Raw genomic sequence first — 11,819 nt, forward strand, 5'->3', positions numbered from 1 at the left:
AACCTTTGCCCTGTGTCTGGGTTATTTCTTCTCCTGTGTCCTTGCCGGTGTGTGTGTGCCTGTAACTCAATCCTGGCCCGTGCTGTGCAGGAAGAGCCACTGCTGATCCCAGGCTCTGGCACAACAGGCTGGGAACAGCTGCAGAAAGTAAATAAGGGATGGGATTCCTCTGCAGGGCTAAACTCCACGTTTATGCAGTCAGTCAAGGCTGGGACAGGCTCAGCTGGCCAGACAGAAGTTTGGCTTTGTTTGCCAGCACATGAGCACCTGGCACAATCCAAGGAGCCACAGGTTGTCTGGGACAGCCACGTGGGATGTGCAGGTGGGGCACAGCACAGAGCTGAAGAAAGCCACTGGAAGCCGTTCTTAGGCTGTCTCCAAGGGCACTGGGAGAAACTTTTTGGCAACTAAATAAAGTCCACAGTGCCACAGACTGCAGCAGGTTTTCATCACCTCAGAGGTGAAGAGACTATCAGATGTAGAAAGGAAGATTTGGGATTGAGACATGGACAATGGGTTGGTCAGCAAAGTCAGGGAGGGAGCACAGGTCAGGATTCCCACTCGTGCCAATATTCATACCCCTGTCAATATTCACACCGCTGCATGCTCATTCCATCAGGAGCCATTTACTCTTGCCTAGTTTTCATGATTAGGACCATGGTATGGTTTGGGTTAGAAGGGACATTAAAGACCATTCAATTCCAATCCCCTGCCATGGGCAGTATACCTTCCATTATCCCAGGCTGCCCCAAACCCCATCCAGCCTGGTCTGTGACACTTCCAGGGATTCAGGGGCAGCCACAGCTTCTCTGGGCACCCTGTGCCAGGGTCTCACGACCCTCACAGGGAACAATTCCTTCCCAATATCCCATCCATCCCTGCCCTCTGGCAGTGAGAGACCATTCCCTGTGTCCTGTCCCTCCATCCCTGTCCCCAGTCCCTCTCCAGCTCTCCTGGAGCCCCTTTAGGCTCTGGAAGGGGCTCTGAGCTCTCCCTGGATCCTTCTCTTCTCCAGGTGAGCACCCCCAGCTCTCCCAGCCTGGCTCCAGAGCAGAGGGGCTCCAGCCCTTGGAGCATCTCTGTGGCCTCCTCTGGACTCTCCAGCACCTCCACGTCCTTCTGATGCTGAACTCCAGGGCTGGAGCAGCTCTGCAGGTGGGGTCTCACCTGAGCAGGGCAGAGGAGGAGAATCCCCTCCCTTGGCCTGCTGGCCATTCTTCCTTACGTGCAGCTCAGAAGGAAAAAAAAAGATAATTTTTCTCTGCTAAATTTATCTTCTAAATTATCACAACCTAGGAGCTGGTTCTGTACAAGAAGGACAGGATGAAATAATGGTTTGACAAATGCTTTCCTGAATTACATCTAAGAGGGCCTGGGTCAGAAGCAGGGCCTGGGTCAGAAGCAGCAGCCCTGATTCAGACTGAAATTTTGCAAAGCATCTTGGTGGCTGAGGAACATAAATGTCACTGGTTTCAGGGTCTATATTGGTACATTTTATAGGGCTGAGGTGCAGGCACAGGAACTCAGTGGTTTCTGCTGTGTTTTGCACAGTTGCTGGCACAGTTTTGACCTGTGTCAACTGGGACTGACCCTGACAGCCCCTAAGCTCAGCTTTGCTATTAGAACTGGTCAAGGGCCATTCCTTGGCCAGTCAGGAGTTTGAAGATGATTAAGTTGTGAACATTAATCACTGAAACATACATATGGTTTTTAAGCTTCTAACTAGATTAGGTTTGTTAAGGATACTTTGGGGTGGAATTCCTAATATTTCTTAGGGGAAGCGAAGGTCTGAAAACCTTTCAGACCTAGGCCTTAATGATAAGAACAGTTGCTTCAAAAAATTTCCTAAATTCTTTCTTAAAATAAATTAGGACTGACTGAAAACTGCCTTGAGTTTTGAATACTTGGCCTATAGTGGAAGAAAGTAATGTGTAAGAAATGGTTTGAACTCTTGAGCTCCATGTAACAGGATCCTGAGGATATCCTGGGGACATCCAGGATATCTCCAGGCTGTACTAGAGGGGTTAAAGGCAACTGGTCCACTGTTTGAAAAAAAATACACTGAGCTTGTTGCTAGACAATGTTATTAGAATAAAATATCAAACAGTGCTCAGAGGAGGAAGGGACATTTGTGACATGGCAGGACTCTCTTGAGTCATGACAATACAGATTTGGGGAAAAAATCGCACTGTTTTTGACAAATCTATGTACCTGCTTAGCTCCACAGTGTTGTATTAATTAGGATGAGACTACAGCCATTCCTGTGCCTATGGCAATCATTTCAAGCCCCTTAAAGAAGATCTTGTTATGAATGACTGGGAGTAGAGAGGAGAATTTTGTGACATCTGGATCATACTCAATTCTGCTCCTCACAAGTCAATCCTACCCAGTGCTTTTTAATTCTTCCTGTGTCACTTAACCCAAAGCGTTTTCCACCATCTAGGAATGGATGGCAGCATGAAATAGGGTAGATCTAGATTAGATACTGGGAAGAAATTCTTTGCTGTGAGGGTGGTGAGGCCCTGCCACAGGGTGCCCAGAGAAGCTGTGGCTGGCCCTGGATCCCTGGAAATGTCCAAGGCCAACCTGGGATAGAGGAAGGTGTTGGAAGTAGATGAACTTCAAGGTCCCCAAACCATTCTATGATTCTATGAATTATTGATGCTCTCTGGGATGTAGTGATTTTCAGAAAGTCCTTGAAAAGCATTTTCAGTACAGTGTGAATATTATTTGGATTAGGTGAAACCCACAGTCTGCTTACTCCACGCTTTTTCCAGTGAAAGATGTACAGAATATATCCTAGTTCTCAAATCTGCACGGATTCAGGAATTTTCAGCCTTTTTAGATGGTCAGATCCCTCTGTGCCCTCTGTGGGTGCTGTAGAGTGAACATAAAGTGCCTGGCTCTGTTTGACAAAGTCAAATTCAAATGAAATGCAGTTACAGGAAATCTTTGGACTCCTTGCAGCAGCTGAGAGCAGAGGGCACGGCGATGTCTCCCTGAAACCACACACTTCCTTACATTCCATAGCAGCCTAATCCATATGGGCATATAAAGAAGCATGTCATCTCACAAGAGAAGCCTGGCTTGTGCCTTCTGGCCAGCAGGAGAGCTCTCCATCCTCCACTCCTGAAGGGGTGATGCTGCTCCTCAGATGTGTTTCAGAGCCAACAGTCTGCCTCCTCCTTGGAAAAGCAGTGACAGCACAACCCTTGTAACTTCCCTGGTGCCCTGGAGCACTTTGGGATGTTTTGGAGGGATCTTTTAAGGCGGTTCTGATTTTTTTCCAGTGCCTGTGGGTCAGCAAACATTCCTGTGTGTGCATCTGCACAGTGCTGAAGGCTGGAATCTCATGAAGTGCATGTTGGAGAAGGTCCTGGAATTTTTTTTGACTGCCCTGAAACCCCCAAAAACTAAAGTGTGCTGTAAAAAAAAAAAAAAGGTCACATTCACATGAGTGAAAGTTGATAGACTGTGTTCTTTCCTTTCACTTTATCTTTATTATTTGTATTGAGGCAAGACCTGAAAGACCTGCCTGAGCAGAGGATTTGCTCACACACACAGAGGAGTTGCTGATGCACACTCAGGGATGTGGTCCCTGCCCTGGAGAGCTGCCTGGCCAAGCAGGCAGTGTCTTCACAACCAGACAGCAGCTCACCAGAACCTGCCCTGGCTGATCAAAAACAAGTTTAACCGCAAGGGTCACACACAGAGTGGTTTGGGTCAGAAGGACCTGGAGAGCTCAAAGCAGGAGCAGCTTAGATCAGGTTGCTCAGCACCATGTCTAGTCAAGCTTGAATCCTCCCCAAGGATGGAGTTCCCTCAGGTTTTTGGGGTCTGTTTCCTGGAGTTTGGCTAAACTGATGGTGAAAAACCAGTTTGGTGATATCTAATTGGAATTTCCTGTGTTCCAATTTGTGCAGTGCCCTGGTGCTCCTTTGAGAGGAGCCTGTCATGGCACAGAGGGCAGGACTGGATGGATGGATGGATGGATGGATGGATGGATGGATGGATGGATGGATGGATTTCTGCATTTAACAATAGAAATGGTCTTCAGAAGTGAAAAGCAAAGTATCCTGGTGTCCCCTCCTATGCTGATCCTTGATTTGGGGTTGTTGCACTCTCTCATCCTCAGTAGAGCTGGCATCCTCAGGGATGCTCAAAGGGAGTTTTGGGAAACAACTGGTTGGAATCAATTTGTTCACAGAGCAGATTCACAAATGTGATTTATTTCTAAGTGGAAGCATCTCTGAGGATGGAAAAGGGGAGGGAATACCCAAGTTTCCAATACACAACCAGTCCACCCAAGTATATAGAATAGGAAAAGAAAATAAGCATTTCTCTCATGTTTTCTCTTCCTAAAGAGCCAAAAGACCAAGGAATGATCTCAAGTGATGAGAAGCACTAAAATCAGCTCAGGAATAACCCCAAGCTTTGAAGGAAACATAAACCCTCTTTGAAGGCAGGCCCAGCACACACTCCAGAGCACAGAGCAGCCCTGCACACCCTCCTCAGAGGCTCCAGCTCTCCCCAGAGCATGGTTCCCCCTCGCCAACTTTGCTGTCACTCCCCAGGCATTTTATTGTGGTGGAGAGGTTGGGTCAGAGCTCTCTCCATGCCTGCAGGGCTCTCCATCCTCCCCTGTGGCAGAGGTGTTCCCCTGAATGTTGCTACTTCAGCAAATATCTATTTTTCAGTGTCTGACATTGCTGATTTTTCACATTTCACACACAACCACCTCAGTTTCTCTGTCCCTATAATTTCCCCCTGTCAGCTGTTCCAACCTGGGTCAGTACCTGTCTGCAAAAGGTTTTAGGGTGGAAATCTATCCCATGGCATTGTTCATGTTAATACTCAGCTGGGGCAATGGATTTACAGAATGAAGAGTGTAAAAATGGCTCAAATTTATTTCCACTTAAAAAATTCATAATTCTGATATTGTACATGCTGCTCCAAGTAATTTTGCTTGTACAAAAATCCCTATTGGCTGCAGTGCAGGGATGAATGGCTTTTGGGGGGAGTTGTTTGTTTGTTTGTCTTAAAGCCAGACTTTTCTTTGTGATTTCTAGAGAAATTAATGGCAGGGAATTTCACAGAGTCATTGTATCCATAACCTCAGTACCTGATCAAACAAGTGCTGTTGTAGAATGCAAATTCTACAGAAAGATTAGTTAGTCAGTGACACAGGGAATTATATTGTTTAAAAGTTCCCAGACCCAGGAATTGTGTCTGAATTTCCATTATTTAGAGATTTTTACACGAAGCACAACAGAGGTGTTAAAAATATTCAAATTCTTTTTGGGAAAGCAAAATATTCCCATTATTTTTTTTCCCCTAAATGTAAGTCAGATCAATGCTATAGGAGCATTCAACTGCATTTTGAGATTGAGAACTCAGTTTAACATTTACTTCCCAGTCAGATGAAGGCCTTCGACTCAGAGGAGGTGAGGAAGATGAGCCCTGCTGACATCAGGGTAAAACTTCAAGAGATTTCAGCAGAGCCATGGCACAGGCTGTGGGTTCCCAGACCTTTGAGTGCATAAATCTGTTTACATCAGCTATCAACAAAAAATGAATGAAGAGATATTTCTTCTTAGTCTTATTAGCCCTCAGTTTAAATGGTAGTGGTGTTTACTGATAGCATTTTTGTAAATTTCTCGTAGGCCTGTGTCAAAGTACCATGGAAATTCTGGGATCAGATAATGGATTCAGAGCGATTAATGAGGAAACAGACTTAGTTCCTGGGAAGTTCCTTGATCCCAACCACGTAGGTAGGTAAATATTCCTCATTTATGCATGCTTTCTGATCCAATTTGTAGACTGGGATTTTAAAATCTTATGTTGGTATGAATGGGAATTTATTGATTATGTTAAAACTTAATTGGAACAAGATTTGTATTAAATACATTGACTGGAATCAATGGAACTGTTTCAGTAAAAATTCACTAAGTTGAATTTCCAGACCACACTATTCCAAGATTTATAAAACCCAAACCAGGCAGAATGAAGAAATGTGGATTAGGAAATTTTAACTAATAGTTAGAAATTAAAGGGCTGACAGGGACAAATATTTGAGTACAAAAGTTTGGCAGGAATGGCCATAAAAGCCAGGAGGGAAAAGAAGGAGGTCAATAGAATATAAATGCATCCATTTGCAGCCAGCATCTCTCTGTTTGCCCACCCTGGAATATTATATTCCTTGTGAGCAGCAGATATCCAAACTAAGAGCCAGCAGTCCGTGCCCTTTGGAGCCACTTGGAGTAACCCAATCATCTGAGGCAGATCCAGAGCCACATCTGTCCCTGCCTGGTGTGAGGAAAAGGGGAGGAAAGAATGGGGCAGCTGTCCTCCCAGGGTCCCTGTGGCTGGCAGGGTTTGTCACCAGGGCGAGAGGGGAGCTGATACTCCCAAAATGGACTCTCTGATACCCCTGGCATGTGGGCAGTCTGGGCTCTCTGTCAAGTCTCTTTTTCCAGCCTGGATTGCAGGATGAATGCTTTCCAGGGAGCAGTTGTTACTGGGAGGAGGGAGCCTGCTCAGCCTTGGGTTTTCCTGTCTACACCCACAGGCACAGAGGGGCGCATGGATGTGACAGCAGCGCAAAGAATGAGATAAATAAGATAAATAAGGATAAATAAGAGTGATCCCATTGATTTAAAGTCAATTCCTAATGCTCTGACCTTCTCCTAAGGAAATATTTGAGCCCAAACCATTGCATTTTTTTGAATTAACCACTTCATTTCGCCCCTGTCTGCACCAAAAGGCACCTCACATGAGGCAAAAACTCATGTAGAGCCTTTTCATGGCTCTTTTGCAACTGTGGGCAAGCCAGTCAGGTCAACATTTTAGCCTTGTGAGGCAAATTAGTTATCTCAGGGGAGATTTTTGAAGCAGAGTTTCATCTTAACCTGATCTTAACCACAGCCTCCAGGAAGCTTAAAACTCAAGAAATCAAGTTTGCTTCTGTCTGCAAAATATTGCCTATATCTAACCAGAGACTTTATTTAGACCCTTGGGTTTTGGAGAAGTTTCAAGAGTATTTTTTTTTTAATTTTTTTTTTTAATTCTGTTGGGGTTTAATGGGAGTGTCTCAAAGTTTATTGAGTTTGCTCCATAAACTGGGGTGCTCAGCTCTCTGCCTCAGTGGGAGTAAAGCCTCAGTGAGCACCTCTGAAACATCACCCAGTCCCAATGTGCTGACATTCCTGAAAAAGGGAGGCAAAAAGGAGAATATAAGTGATTTGCCCAAGGCTATTTAGAAAGGCTGTGTCAGAATCACCAGTAGTCCTTGTAAGGTGCCTGTCCACCCTGCTCATCTCCTTGTTAGCATTTTTCTTTCATTATAAAAATATATTAATATTGTAGTTCTCTAAATTATATTTTCTGTTGTATCTGGTGATTTTAAACTGAGACCTTCAGGCTGATTTTATGTTTTATTTAAGCACTCTGATTCTTTGCACCAGAGAAGAGTAATTGCCCTTGAGCTAAGCCCATCAACATCCCCAGATTTTGGGTGGGGAAACTGAGGAACAAACAATAATTTGCCTGGAACAAACTGGAGAGCCTGTAGAAATGCCCATACATACTCAGCATGGCCTCCCTTGCTCCTTGGCTTTTCCTTTTGCCCCATATCTTGAATGCAAATTAATTTAACAATGCAATTTATGGTAATTGGCCTTCAAGAAGCCCAGTAGGATTTTTATCACTGGTTTGAAAAAGAGGGGAATCTTTTTACTGCACCTAAGACTGTTTATCTTCTGGGGATTTTTGGTACTCCTTATGTCACAAAGCCTTCTCCAGGCTAGAGTTCCTGGAGGGCAGGAGGCCTCTTGTAAAGCCTTGGGAAAGAGCACAGTGCCCTTTTCCTCTATTTTTTTTTTAATTTACTTATTTATTTTTATTTTTTGTTTTGATTTTTTGAGGTTTTTTGTCTGGTTTTTTTTTTTTTTTGGTTGGTTGGGTTTTTATGTTTTTTTGTTCCTCTACTTGTGATCCAAGAACAAGGAAATGAGGGAGTGAGCTGAGACAAGAGGAGGATAAACGGATAAACCCACACTGGGCTTTGACAGCTCCAGTCATTCATTCCCAGTTAAATTAAGCAGTAATTTTAATAGGCTGGAAAAACTGGGAGCAGCCACCCATGGAGAGCAAGGACCCAGGAGTGTGTCCAGAGGGGGCTGCCTCTCTCTGTTGGCTCAGAAGGAGCCAGGGATGGCTGTGCTCATCATTTAAACTCCTCACTGAAGGGTCTGAGGGCAATGGAGATTTGGACTTATGGATGCCTTTACTCCTGGTTTTCCTTGGTGAAATGGGGAAACCACCTCATTGCCCAGCAATGATTCTGGAGCATTAAATAAATAAAAAAATTAGTGTGGAGATAACTTAATTTAACAGCTGGACATGGTGACAGGGAGGCACTAGTAGGAACCTGTTGGTCACCACTTATTTCAAGGTGAGAATTAAAATCAGGTCACTTCCCCCGGAAGGTGTTCATCACCTGGGCACCCTTTGCTGTCAAAGGACTGCAAATTCTTCTTTGCTTGGGAGCCATCTGACATTGCAGAGCTTCCCAGGGATTAAATTGTCTCCCCATCCCAGAGCCCCTCCCCAGCAGTCCCTGTACCCCCTGAGTCCATGAAGGGCTGACTTTGAGAGGAGGGACCTGGCCAAAGGGCTCCAAACACCAACCCTGCTGTCCTTGAGAACAAAACCCCAGCTCTGAAGATGCTGCTGAAAACCAAGCACATCCCTGGGAGTGGTCTGTCCACAGCTAAGAGCCTGAACACACCCACTTTGAGAGGATGCTCCGGTGCCACAGCCAGAGGTGTCAGATCCCTGGGAATTTGCTAATGAGGATGGGGCCCTGTTTGAACCATGAGGACACCACCTCATCTCCTTTCCCTTTTCCATCCATGACATCATTTGCCTTGCCCAAAGCTCCTTAGGATATTTTCCACAGCCCTGGATGTGAGGCACTGGATGCTGCCTGTGCATTCCATAAATCTCACACACAGGAGGTATCACATGAGAAAAAAAGGAAATTGCAGACTTTACCTTCAGCAAAGGAGCAGTTGGTCCCTTCATCCTCCTCTCCTGGGTCCTTTGTGGCTTTGTGGCACCCCAGGGCTGTTATCTGGGCTGGCATCTCCAGCAAGGAGTGGGGTTCATCCTTGTCAAGGTTTCCCCAGGGAAGCAGGAGCTGGGCTGGTCAGAAATGCTCTCCAGCAAGCAGCCTATGCATGGGGCTGCCAAAAAATCTCTTCAAGCAGCTGATCCTACTGATCTGTGTGTGTGTGTGAGTGTGTTTGGGAATTTGGGCATTCCCCCTCTCCCACTCTCCTCTACACCACTCTCTCCTTTTTTCCCCCTTTTCCATAGTAATAACCATATAAAATTCCCCTCCTTCCCTCAGTTTTCTACCACCTGAGCTCATTTCTTCCTACCTCACTTCAGCATCCTCTCAACTCCCTTATCAAGGTTTCCCTGTCCCATCCTGCTCAGGGCACAGCATCCTCCATCCCCCCGGCCCGTCCCTGCCGCTGTCCCCAGGATGCTGCTGCCACCCCCGCCCGTCCCTGCCCTGCCCGGCTGTCCCCGGCCCTTTTGTATCGCCCAGCCCCGGGGCCAGCCCGCCCCACGGCCCCGTCCCAGCACCTGCCCGTGTCCTTTAGAGCCCCCAGTGTCCCTGCTGTCCCCCTCAATCACCCTCTGACAGCGCCACCGCCCCAGCTGTCCCGGCCCGCGCGCCTTTATCCCTTTTTCCGATGCTGTAACTCAGTCCTGCCAGGGGAAAAAAAAAATAAAATAAAAAATCCCACCAAAGACTTCCAGAATAAAGCCACTTACTGCAGGTAGAACAGTGTGAAAAATGTGTATTTGATGATTGGCTTTTCACAAATATTAAAATGAATATTATATGTGTTTTGTTAGAAAGTAATGCTGTATTAATTTTCTTAAGTAGTGTGTTAAATGTAGTTTTAGGTTATAACATAATGTTAAAATAGAAACTATGCTATGTAAGATACTTTTTTTTAAAGAAAGGACTCGCAGTGAGATAGCAGCCACAGGACACCTGAATCTTTCAGAGAAAGAGAATTTATTGCTCCATTATCAGAAGAAACTAACTTCTTCCTGCCTTGCTCAGCTCTGAAGATGCCATCAGGATTAAGAGGAAGAAGCTGGCACTGACCAGACAGAATCCTGTGTTTGAATGGAATTTATGCATTATGTATGAGGTGTATGAATATGCAACAGGCTGTTGTTTTTAAGGATTAATCCTCTGTGAACGTGGGTCCTTTTTGGGCTTATTTTGCCCAGAAAAGGTACCCGGACGTCCGTAACTCTTTGTTTTTATTGTCTTATATTGTCCTAATCCAAATGGTCCAAATTATTATTACTCTGATTATATTGCTATTTTTATAACAATTTTATTACTATCAAGCTTTTAAAATTTTAAAAACAAGTAATTGGCATTTTTCACAAGCAGTGTAATCTTTTGATGGCCAGAGGAGGAGGAGGGAGCTGGGTTTGGAGCTGATCCAAAATCCTGGTGGGCTCTTGGCTTAGAAGTGGTCAGAGCTGAGCTTTGGTGAGTGCTGGGGTCAGACAGCAGGGGCTGAGCCCAAGCAGTTCCATGAGCCACAATCAGTACAGCCTGAAGTAAGGATCCTCCCAACCCTGGTGTTGTTAAAAGTGTGCCTTTTCACCTCTTCTCCATCAGGTATTTTTAAAAAATACTGTCCCCTGGGAGACTGGAAATGAATCCATTGGTGCGGGTAAAAGTTTTCAGAGAATTTTGGCTGGCAAATAATATTAATCGCAGAATCATGGAGTGCTAGAATAGTTTGGGTTGAAATGGAGTTTAAAAATCCTCTTGTTCCACCCACTTTCCACTAGATCAGATTAATCGAAACCTTATCCAATCTGGCCTTGAACACTCACCCTTTTTTTCCCTTATGTTGAAATTTGAAAACATCTTCAGCTTTCTCAGAGTTGAAGAAGCAAATTGCAAGCAAACCTGTCATTCTGCTCATTACCAGTTTCCTATGACACATGAACCAAAATGCCCTCTAAAATTATTCACCATTTCCCCCCCAACTTCTGTCAAAATCTCAGTGCTGAGTGTAATCTTGCTTCATAATGGAGAAATACTTTTGAAACATTCTCAGAATTTTTTTGGAAGGGAAATTTTTGAATTTTTGTCTTAAAATCAGAGTGACCATACAACCCTGCAATCACTCCCAGAAGTTTGAATGCTCACCTAAAATGAATCATTAGGATGGGGACAAAAGGCAGGGAGCAGGATCTGTGGTGAAAGTTGGGCTGTAATGGGATTATTTGAGAGAGCAATGACCAAAAGTTAATGAAACAGGCCCAGGCAATGCTGCTGGGTGCAGGAACTGCACCATCCTCACTGCAGGGACACCCTCAGCATGGTTTTGGCTGAGATGATTTCTCTCTCCCATCCTTTTCTAAGCACAGTTCAGGAGTTTACATTGGATAAGACTCATCCCAACAGGCAGCTGCATGCAGCAATCCTGTTTGGAGGTTGAAAGGCTTCAATAATACCAGTGTGGGCCATCTGGCCTCACTGCCAGCTGTGCCAGTCATATTGAATTTACTATTTCAGATGAAGGGGAAAGTGTAATTTAAAAAAAAAAAAATGCTCTGCCATAAACTTCTTCCAAGATCTGGGGCAGATCACCCCATGCCTCAGTTTCCCAATCATAAACAACATTTAGAGAGTGTTGCCCTCTCCCAGGGTGGGCTGAGGACCTAAGAGACCCTCTGGGGCACTCAAATATCCCATTAATTCTGGG

Source organism: Melozone crissalis, unplaced genomic scaffold (assembly GCF_028551555.1).
Source record: "Melozone crissalis strain CALT ecotype California unplaced genomic scaffold, PUWL_Pcris_2 ptg000106l_1, whole genome shotgun sequence".
In the NCBI taxonomy this organism is placed as follows: domain Eukaryota; kingdom Metazoa; phylum Chordata; class Aves; order Passeriformes; family Passerellidae; genus Melozone; species Melozone crissalis.